This window comes from Nycticebus coucang, chromosome 2, assembly GCF_027406575.1.
Source record: "Nycticebus coucang isolate mNycCou1 chromosome 2, mNycCou1.pri, whole genome shotgun sequence".
NCBI classification, from domain to species: Eukaryota; Metazoa; Chordata; class Mammalia; order Primates; family Lorisidae; genus Nycticebus; species Nycticebus coucang.
In genome coordinates this window covers 103,739,835-103,749,963 of record NC_069781.1, presented here as the reverse complement: position 1 = coordinate 103,749,963, position 10,129 = coordinate 103,739,835, and the positions used below count along the sequence as shown (strand labels likewise).

General features: G+C 44.9%; 1 pseudogene across 1 annotated transcript; it reads right to left on the bottom strand.

Annotated features, from left to right (window-relative positions):
- Positions 1-8,685: 8,685 nt before the first annotated feature.
- Positions 8,686-9,305, bottom strand: LOC128563383 (ATP synthase subunit d, mitochondrial-like; annotated as a pseudogene). The gene has a single exon (XR_008373781.1). The product of XR_008373781.1 is annotated as an ATP synthase subunit d, mitochondrial-like (transcript).
- Positions 9,306-10,129: the final 824 nt, after the last annotated feature.

The following is a 10,129-nucleotide window of genomic DNA, read 5'->3' as shown; positions in this document are numbered from 1 at the left end:
AATAAGGACAATAAATAGAAACTTATAAATATGAAAGCTGTTTACCAACTATATCATTAATTACTTTAAACAAGTGGAGAGAGAATCTGCGTGTCAGGATAGGGAGAGTGAAGTGACTGTGGGTCTTTGAACTAAAACTTGGGGCCATCCTGGCACAGGAAACACAACACAGGGCAGAATTTTGCTGATGCCCTTGGAGGGAACATTTAGACCAGACCAGCCAGAGAGAAATCCTCTGCCCTGAAACCCAAGTTCTGGCTACCCCCATCATTGGCTGTTTAAAAAACACCCTGCGGTCTATACTAAGTTTGTAAGGTGGGCCACAAAGGCTGCAGTCCTTGAGCAATTCCTTTGGCTGTGCTGGCACAAAGCCAGTGGACTTGTGGTGCACATAACCAGGGAGGCACCAATGGTGGCAGCCAAGGCGGTGCCTGTGTTACCCACTTCCTCCCAACTATAGGCGTTGTGGCTTAGAGAGAGTCTTCTTCTACTTGAGGAAAGGAAAAAGCGAAGTTCAGAGGATACTGTTTTGCAACTTTGTAGCAGCTCAGCCATAGTAAAATAAAGCACTAAGCAGACTCCTGAAGCCCCAGACTCCAGGCCGTAGTTCCTGGAAGGCATTCCTGGACTCATCCTAGGCCAGAAGGAAACATGCTGCCCTTCAGGGAAGGACGTAGTTGTGGCAGGACTCATCACCTGCTAACTAAAGAGTCCTTAGTTAGGCTTTGAATAAACATCAAATGTAGCCAGGCAACAGTCACCACAGGCTTTGGGTGAGACCAGGCTGGCTTCAGGTGGCCACAAGGGAATACCCACATCACTCCTCCCGCCAACTCCAGCAGCCTAACATGTGAGAGTGAGGGAAGAGAGTAAAAGACTTTGGTAATCCAGGGAATTCTCCCATATTTTACTCACACCCACCAAGGTGGTACCACCAGCAGTCTGCAAGAGTCACAGCACTACTGAGCTTGGGGCACCTACCACACTGATATGGATGCAGTGACCAAAGTCTTAGATCACAACACTCAATTTTCTTTGAATACCTGGAAAGCCTTCTCAAGAAAGATAGATTCAAAGAAGTCCAGACTGAGATTAACGACAGCCCCATGTACCAAGGGTGGCGGGTTCGAACTTGGCCCCAGCCAAACTACAACAAAGGATAGCTGGGCGTTGTGGCAGGCGCCTGTGGTCCCACCTACTCGGGAAGCTGAGGCAGGAGAATTGCCTAAGCCCAGGAGCTGGAGGTTGCTTTGAGCTGTGATGCCATGGCACTCTACCAAGGGTGACAGAGTGAGACTCTGTCTCTAAATATATATATATATTTAATAAATATATATATATTTCTTCAATACCCAGACATTGATGAACATCAACAAGCATCAAGAACTCCTAGGCTAAGGTAATGTCACCAAACTAAATAAGGTTCTAGTGGCTTGGCACCTGTAGGTCAGTGGCTAGGGCACCAGCCACATACATTGGAGCTGGCAGGTTCAAATCCAGCCGGGGCCTGCCAAACAACAAAGACAACTACAACCAAAAAATAGCCTGGCGTTGTGGCGGGCACCTGTAGTCCAGCTACTTGGGAGGCTGAGGCAACAGAATCACTTAAAATCAAGAGTTTGAAGTTGCTGTGAGCTGTGGTGCCATAGCACTCTACACAGGGCAACAGCTTGAGATTCTGTCTCAAAAAGAAAAAAATTTTTAATTAAAAAAAATAATAATAAGGTTCTAGTGACCAATCCTGGAGCAATGGAGATATGCAAACTTTCAGACAAAGAATTCAAGACAGCTGTCTTGAAGAAACTCAATGAACTTTAAGAAAACACAAAGAAGGAATTCAGGGGCGGCGCCTGTGGCTCAGTGAGTAGGGTGCCGGCCCCATATGCCGAGGGTGGCGGGTTCAAACCCAGCCCCGGCCAAACTGCAACAAAAAAATAGCCGGGCGTTGTGGCGGGCGCCTGTAGTCCTAGCTGCTCGGGAGGCTGAGGCAAGAGAATCGCGTAAGCCCAAGAGTTAGAGGTTGCTGTGAGCCATGTGACGCCACGGCACTCTACCCGCGGGCGGTACAGTGAGACTCTGTCTCTACAAAAAAAAAAAAAAAAAAAAAGAAGAAATTCAGAAGCCAGAGAAATTTAACAAAAAGATTGAAATAATCATAAAAAATCAAGCAGAAGGGTGGTGCCTGTGGCTCAAGGAGTAGGGCGTCGGTCCCATATGCCTGAGGTGGCGGGTTCAAACCCAGCCCCAGCCAAAAAAAAAACACACACACACACACAAAAAAAAAAAATCAAGCAGAAGTTCAGCTCCTGTTGCTTAGTGGGTAGGGCGCCAGCCCCATATACCAAGGGTGGCAGGTTCAAAATCCGGCCCTGGCCAAACTGCAACCAAAAAATAGCTGGGCATTGTGGCAAGTGCCTGTCATCCCACCTACTCGGGAGGCTGAGGCAAGAGAATTGCCTAAGCCCCAGAATTGGAGATTGCTGTGAGCTGTGTGATGCCACACTCACACAGGGTGATAAAGTGAAGATTCTGTCACTACAAAAAATAAGAATAATAAATAAATAAAGCAAAAATTTCATAGCTTAAGAATTCAATTGACAAGCTGAGAAATGCATCATAGTCTCTCAACAGCAGAATTGACCAAGCAGAAGAAAGAATTACAGAGATGGAAGACAGGCTATTTGAAAATACATGGTCAGAAGAGAAAAAAAGAATAAATCATGCCTAAAAGATCTGGAAAATACCCTCAAAAGGGAAAATATGTGAGTTATTTGCCTTAAAGAAGAGGTAGAAGTCTCGACACCTGTCACACCGTGGTTACATTGCTGGCTGGTGGGTTCGAGTCCCGCCCAGGCCAGCTAAACAACAATGACAACTGCAATAAAAAATAGCCGAGTGTTGTGGCAGGCGCCTGTAGTTCCACCTACTTGGAAGGATGAGGCAAGAGAATCGCTTAAGCCCACAACTTTTTGAAAGATAAATAGTATAAAAATAAGGATGGAAACAACAAAAAGTTAAACAGCTACGGAGTATGTAGTTAAAGGGTATAATTTCTGTTATATTTCTCTTTGCTTATTTGTAAGTAGAGTTGTCATGTTTAAAATAATTGATTATAAAATGTTTTTGCAAACCTCATGGTAATCTCCCATCAAAGAACCTACAACAGATACACAAAAAATAAAAAGCAAGAAACTAAAAACATACTACCAGAGAAAATTACTTTTAACAAAAGAAGACAGGAAGAAAGTAAAAAAGAGAGGACCAGCTCAGTAGTTAGGGCACAGCCTAACTGGGGCTGGTGAGTTCAAACCTGGCCCAGGCCTGCTAAACAACAATGACAACTACAACAAAAAAAATAGCTGGGTGTTGTAGCGGGTGCCTGTAGTCCCAGCTACTCGGGAGGCTGAGGCAAGAGAATCACTTAAGCCCAAGAGTTTGAGGTTGCTATGAGCTATAACTCCACGGAATTCTACCAAGGGTGATGGCAACACAGTGAGACTCTGTCTAAAAAAAAAAGGGCAGTGCCTGTAGCTCACAGGGGTAGGGCACCGGCCCCATATGCCAGAGGTGGTGGGTTCAAACCCAGCCCCGGCCAAAAAAATGCAAAAAAAAACCCCAAACCCACAAAACAGCCAGAAATCAAACAATGATAGTAATAAATCCTTACCTATCAATAATAACAGGGAATATGAATGGATAAACTCTCCAATCAAAAGAGACATAGTGGCTGAATGGATTAAAAAAAGAAAACAAGAGTTGGGCGGTGTTCATAGCTTAATGGGTAGGGTGCTGGCCATATACAACAAGGCTGGTGAGTTCAAACCCAGCCTGGGGCAGCCTTGGTGTACGTGGCCAGCACCCTACCATTGTTTTAACAACAATGATAACTGCACCACCACCAACAAAAAATAGCTGGGCGTTATGGCAGGTGCCTGTAGTCCCAGCTCCTTGGAAGGCTGAGGCAAGAGAATTGCTTAAGCCCAAGAGTTTGAGGTTGCTGTGAGCTGTGACACCATGATACTCTACCCAGGGCAACAGCTTGAGACTCTATCTGAAACAAACAAACAAACAAACAAACAAAAAAGCCAACCACATGTTGTCTTCAAGAAACACACTTTACCTACAAAGGCACAACTAGACTGAAAATAGAGATAGAAAAAGATATTCCATGCAAATGGAACCAAAAAAGGATAGAAATAGCAATACTTCTATCAGATAAAATAGAATACAAGACAAAAACTACAAAAAGAGACAAAAAAGTTAATTATATAATGATAATGGGGTCAATATGGCAAGAGGACGTAAAAATTCTAAATATATGCACCCAACAATGGAATACCCAGATATACAAAGAAAATATTATCAGAGCTAAAGAGAGAGACAGACCCTGATACAATAATCATTGGAGACCTCAACACTCCTCTTTCTGCGTTAGATCATCCAGAGAGAAAATCAACAAAGAAATATGGGCATTAACCTGCTGGATTCGAACCTACCAGCTCAGGTGTATGTGGCTGGCACCTCTTTTCCTCATCTCATGGATAATTCTCATGGACAGACCATAAGTTGGGCTACGAAAACAAGTCTTTAAAAAATTCAAAAAAATTTAAATCATACCAAGTATTTTCTCTGACCACAATGGAATAAAACTAGAAATTGGGCTGGGCACAGTGAATTATGCCTATAATCTCAGTATCCTGGCAGGCTAAGGCAAGAGGATCGCTTAAACTCAGGAGTTCAAGACCAGCCTGACCTCATCTCCACAAAAAGTAGAAAATTTAGCTGGATGTAGTGATGAGTGCCTGTAGTCCCAGCTACTTAAGAGGATGAAGCAAGAGAACCACTTGAGCCTAAGAGTTTGGGGTTGTAGTGAACTGTGATGAAGCCACTGCACTTTAGCTTGGGTAACAGAGCAAGACTCTGTCAAAAAAGAGGCAGGGAAGAAGGAAAAAAATGGGCAAAGAATCTGAATAGACATTTTCCCTTTTTTGCTTGTTTTTTTTTTTTTTTTTTTTGGAGACGGAGCTTCAAGCTGTCGTCCTGGGTAGAGTGCTATGATATCATAGCTCACAGCAACCTCAAACGCTTGGGCTTAAGCGATTCTCTTGCCTCAGCCTCTCGAGTAGCTGGGACTACAGGTGCCTGCCACAACGCCTGGCTATTTTTTGGTTGCAGCCGTCTTTGTTGTTTGGAGGGCCCAGGCTGGATTCCAACCCGCCAGCTCTGGTGTATGTGGCTGGCATCTTAGCTGCTTGAGCCACAGGTGCCAAGCCCTGAGTAGACATTTTCAAAAGAAGACATACAAATGGCCCACATGTATATGAAAAATACTGAACATCGTTAGTGATCAGAACAGTATAAATCAGAACTACAATGAGATATCGTCTCAGCCCAGTTAAAATGGCTTTTATCAATGCGACAGGCAATAACGAATGCTGACAAGGATGAGAAAGGGGAACCCTTGTCCAGTGTTAGTGGGAATGTAAATTAGCGTAACCACTAGGAAGAACGGTTTGGAGGTTCCTCAAAAAACTAAAAATAGCACTAAACCATGTGATCTAGCAATCCCACTGCTGGGTATATGTCCAAAGGGGAGGAAATCAGTATGTTAAAAAGATGTCTATCGGGTGGTGCCTGTGGCTCAGAGGAGTAAGGCGCTGGCCCCATATACTGGAGGTGGCGGGTTCAAAACCCAGCCCTGGCTGCAAAAAAAAAAAGATGTCTATCTGCACTCCCATGTTTATCGCAGCAGAATTGAGTCAGTGGAAAAACCTCCTGGTCCTTAGTCCCTAAAGTTATAGAGCAATGGTTCTGCCTCCCTCATGGGTATGCCAGGGGAGCCAAGAAAAGCTGGGAAACTCCGGGTTCTAATTCCAGCTGATAACTCTGAGCCTCAGTTTCCTCCTCTGGTGGGTGAAGGGACTTTCTGTGTACATCTGTGGTAGAGGGTATAGGCCCTGCACAGCCAAGCTGCTGAGCATGGAACTCTTGTCCCTCACCTATCCATGAGAATGTGGGCAAATGACTCAATCTCTCACTTCCTTGGTTTCCTTGCCTACAAAATGGGGACGATCATGGTACCTACCCATAGGGTATAGGTGACTTGCTTCAGAGAGCAGCTGCATCAGCTATGCACTGTGCAAGTCACACATGATTGCTGCTATTACTGTGATTGCTGCTATCACAGCGTGTTCACTATGGCAGCACCCACAGCACTTAATACTGCTCACACAGGTGCTCACTGGATGACAGTGACATATGAAAGGCAATGGTTCTCAAAGTCGGGTTCCTGGCAGCACCACTTGGGAGCTTGTCACATGTACACGTTCTCAGGCCTGCCAGGCTTTCTGAGTCCAGAACTCTAGGATGGAGCCCAGGGATCTGGGTCTTAATAAGCCCTCCAAGGTGATTTTATGACCCTTGCTTGGTTCGAGAACCACTCTAGTTGTTGCTGGTGTGTGACACTGAGCAAGTGTAGGGATTTAAAGATATGTCCATAAAGTTTTTGACACTCCTCCCTCCAAAAGATGGAGCCTAATTCACCTCCCATTGAGTGTGGGCTGGGCCCACTGATTCCCTTTGAGTGAACAAAATGTGGCCCAAGTGGTTGCATGTGCTTTACAGGAGGATGTGCATATGCACAGCCCTTCCTCCTTGCTCCGTCCTTGCTTCACTGGGGAGGTACTTGGGCAGCCTGGCAGGAACTGCCTGCCAACGTATAGCAGTGTGCTTCGGGGGCAGATTCCCTGGCCCCAGATAGGCCTTCAGGGAACACTGAGTGACACTCCATGCCAATCTCATGAGCTGTGCTGGCCCGAACTCCTGGCCACAAAAACTATGAGATGATAAGTAGCTGGGCATAGTGGCACACACCTGTAGTCCCAGCTACTCGGGAGGGTGAGGTGGGAGGATTGCTTGAGCCCAAGAGTTTGAGGTTGCTGTGAGCTATTATGATGCAACAGAGCCGAAATGAAGTGCATTTTGCTATGGGTTGTCTGAGCTCATTTCAAGGCATTCTGAAGGTAGCAGGAGTTGGTGGGCAGTCCAAACACAAACCAAACCTCCAAGGAGTGAGCCTGGGGTGCAGGGAGTTCCCCAAGCTCCTGTGGCTGCCCACATGTGCTATGGCTCAGGGAACTGCCAGTGTTGTGGGTTTAAGGGACACCTGAGATCTCTACTTTCTTTTAGCTACCTCTTTATTAGTAACTCATGTATGTACACAGGTAAGGGCTATAGAGTAGTGAAACAAACACTTCTCAGCTTAAGAAAGAGCGTCCCCAGCCTCCACTGCCACCTCCTGCCTTTCCCTTCTGGGTGGACTGTGCTCGTTTCCTCACTGCATATTGATTACCACCCACATATAATCCCCAAACAATTTTAGTTTTACAGGTTTTGAACTTTGTGGAAATAATGTCACTCTGAGTATACTCTATTGCAATTTGATTTTTTTTCTCAGCATTATATCTATGAGTTTGATCGATGTGGGCACCTGCAACTGTCATCTGTTTTCACAGCTGTATAGTGTTCCATTGTTTGTGTCTTGGCTAATAATTGTCTGAGTCACTTATGTACTTTGCTCTCACAAATGAGGCTGCTGTGAGCACCATGCTCCAGTCACAGGTACCCACCTGGTGCAGGTGCCCCGGGAGTGGCAGCAGGCAGTCCCCCTTCGTAGAGGATTTGCCCTCTCAGAATGGCTGTGCGGGATCCCATTGCCATCAGAGAGGGAATGCCCTTTGCTCCATCTCCCCAGTGACAACAGGTCTTTTCAGATTGTAAATTCTTTCCAACTTGGATGTTTTTTTCAAGTCAGCTTTCCTTGAGATATAATACAGGTACAAGAAAATGCATCCATGTAAGCTCAGTTTGATGTCTTTTCTAAGTGTCATGAAAAGTTTAATGTTCTTAATAAAAGCACAGAGCATTTCCATAACCCCTAAACCCAACAGTTTCTTCTGTGGTCATTCTCGACACCTGGTCCCAGGTAACCACCTATCTGCCTTTGTCAGGGCAATAGATTTTGCTCTGTTTTTTTTTTTTTTTTGCTTAGGGGAATGTTTCTGAGATACATGGGTGGGTTCCTACCAGGAGTGGTGCCTCTCTGTTGCAGAGCAGTGTTTCTCTGTGTGGATGTAGCATACTTCATCTCGTCACCCACTGATGGACAGGTAGGTAGTTTCCAGTTTGGGACTATTTTACATAAAGCATAAAGGTACAGATATTTGTCTGGACATAGGTTTCATTTCCCTTGAACAAACACCTAGGAGTGGAATTGCAGGGTTACGACATCAGCATATGTTGAGTTTTGTGAAAAACTTCCCAGTGATCCTCTCAGGCTGGGCAGCTTCCACCATCCCCACCACTACGTGAGGGCTCCAGTGGCTCAGTATCTTCTTCCGCCCTCACTATTATCAGTTTTTTAAATTTTAGCTGCTCCGGTGGATGTACCTCTTATGGTTTTGGTTTGCATTTCTCTGCTAACTAAAGATGCAGCACACTTTAAGGGTTATTTGACATTCACAATTGCTAGTTGTGACGTAGTGAAGCTTTGGTCTTCAGTGGGCAAACTGTGTGTGTGTTTGTGTATGTGTACTGTTGTCTTACTACTGTGGTAGTTTGTCCTTTATTCTGGATTCAAGTTCTTGTTGTGATATTTATAGGGTATTTTCACCAAGTCTGCTTGCCTTTTTGTTTCTTTTTTTTTTTTTTATGGAAGTATTTTTATTTTTACTGTCCGCATTGTGTAACATAGGGCCAGAACTTTGTCCCAGACTCTATTTTATAAATTCTCAATTGGCTGGTGAGGCCAATAGGGATATTTCTTCTTGTCTAATGTGGTTTCTGGGAAGGCTTCATTCAAATCCTCAATGGTCATCTGCTCAAATGGAATCATGTTCCTCATTTTCTCCAGCTGTTTCTCATATTCCACAATCCTGTCCTTCGAGAGAGACACAAACTCAGCACAACTTTTCACCATCTTCTTTTTCTTCAGCATCCACTAGGGCAGTGTATTTATCCTCTGGTACAGGAATCTTCAGGGCAGTAAACTTCTTCTCAAAGTCATCCACCAAGCCTGCCTTGGCCACATTGGCCTTGTAGTAAGCCCAGTCAATAGCTGGTGGATTCTCAGGTAGAGTAGCCAACCTGGAGGTGAGGGTCTCATTCCAAGATTTCAGGGAATTAGCAATAGCCTTTTGATTTTGGGGTATGATCTCTCCAAAAGCTACCCAGTCAATAGCTTTTAGAGCAAGTTTTCGCCCAGCCATCTTGGAATCCTTCACCGACCCCGACAGCCACAGTCCACAGCCGCCTTTTTGTTTCTTAATAGTATGTTTTATTGAACATTCTTAATTTTGATGAAGTCCAATATATTGAGTTTTTCTTTTAAGATCAGACTCTTTTTATTTTCTAATATATCTTTGCCTTCCCTAAGGTGGTGAAAATATTCTCCTAGGCATGCTCCTAGAAGATTTCTGGTTTTAGTTTTCACATTCCAGTCTGTGACCCATCCCAAATTTGTGCCTTGTGTGAGGCGGGGGATGAGATTCATTTTATGAGGGTGGATACCCAGGTGTTCTAGCAGCACTTATTGAAATGATTTCTTTTCTGCCATTCAATCATCTTAATGCCTTTGTCAAAAATCTTTTGGTCCTATATGTGTGTCTATTTCATCTATTTCTAGACTCTGCTGATCTCCCCCCCCCTTTTTTTTTTTGAGTCAGAGTCTCACTTTTTCATCCTGGGTAGAGTGCCCTAGCGTCATAGCTTACAGCAACCTTAAACTCCTGAGCTCAAGCGATCCACCCAAGTTGGCCTCCCAGAGTGCCGGGATTACAGATGTGAGCCACTACACCTGGCTCGATAATGTGGTTTTATCATAGACTGAGAGATCGGTCCGGCGCCTATAGCTCAAGCGACTAAGGTGCCAGCCACATACACCACAGCTGGTGGGTTTGAATCCAGCCCAGGCCCGCCGAACAACAATGACAACTTCAACCAAAAAATAGCTGGGTGTTGTGGCGGGTACCTGTGGTCCCAGCTACTTGGGAGGCTGAGGCAAGAGACTCGTTTAAGCCCAGGAGTTTGAGATTGCTGTGAGCTATGATGCCATGGCATTCTACCCAGGGTG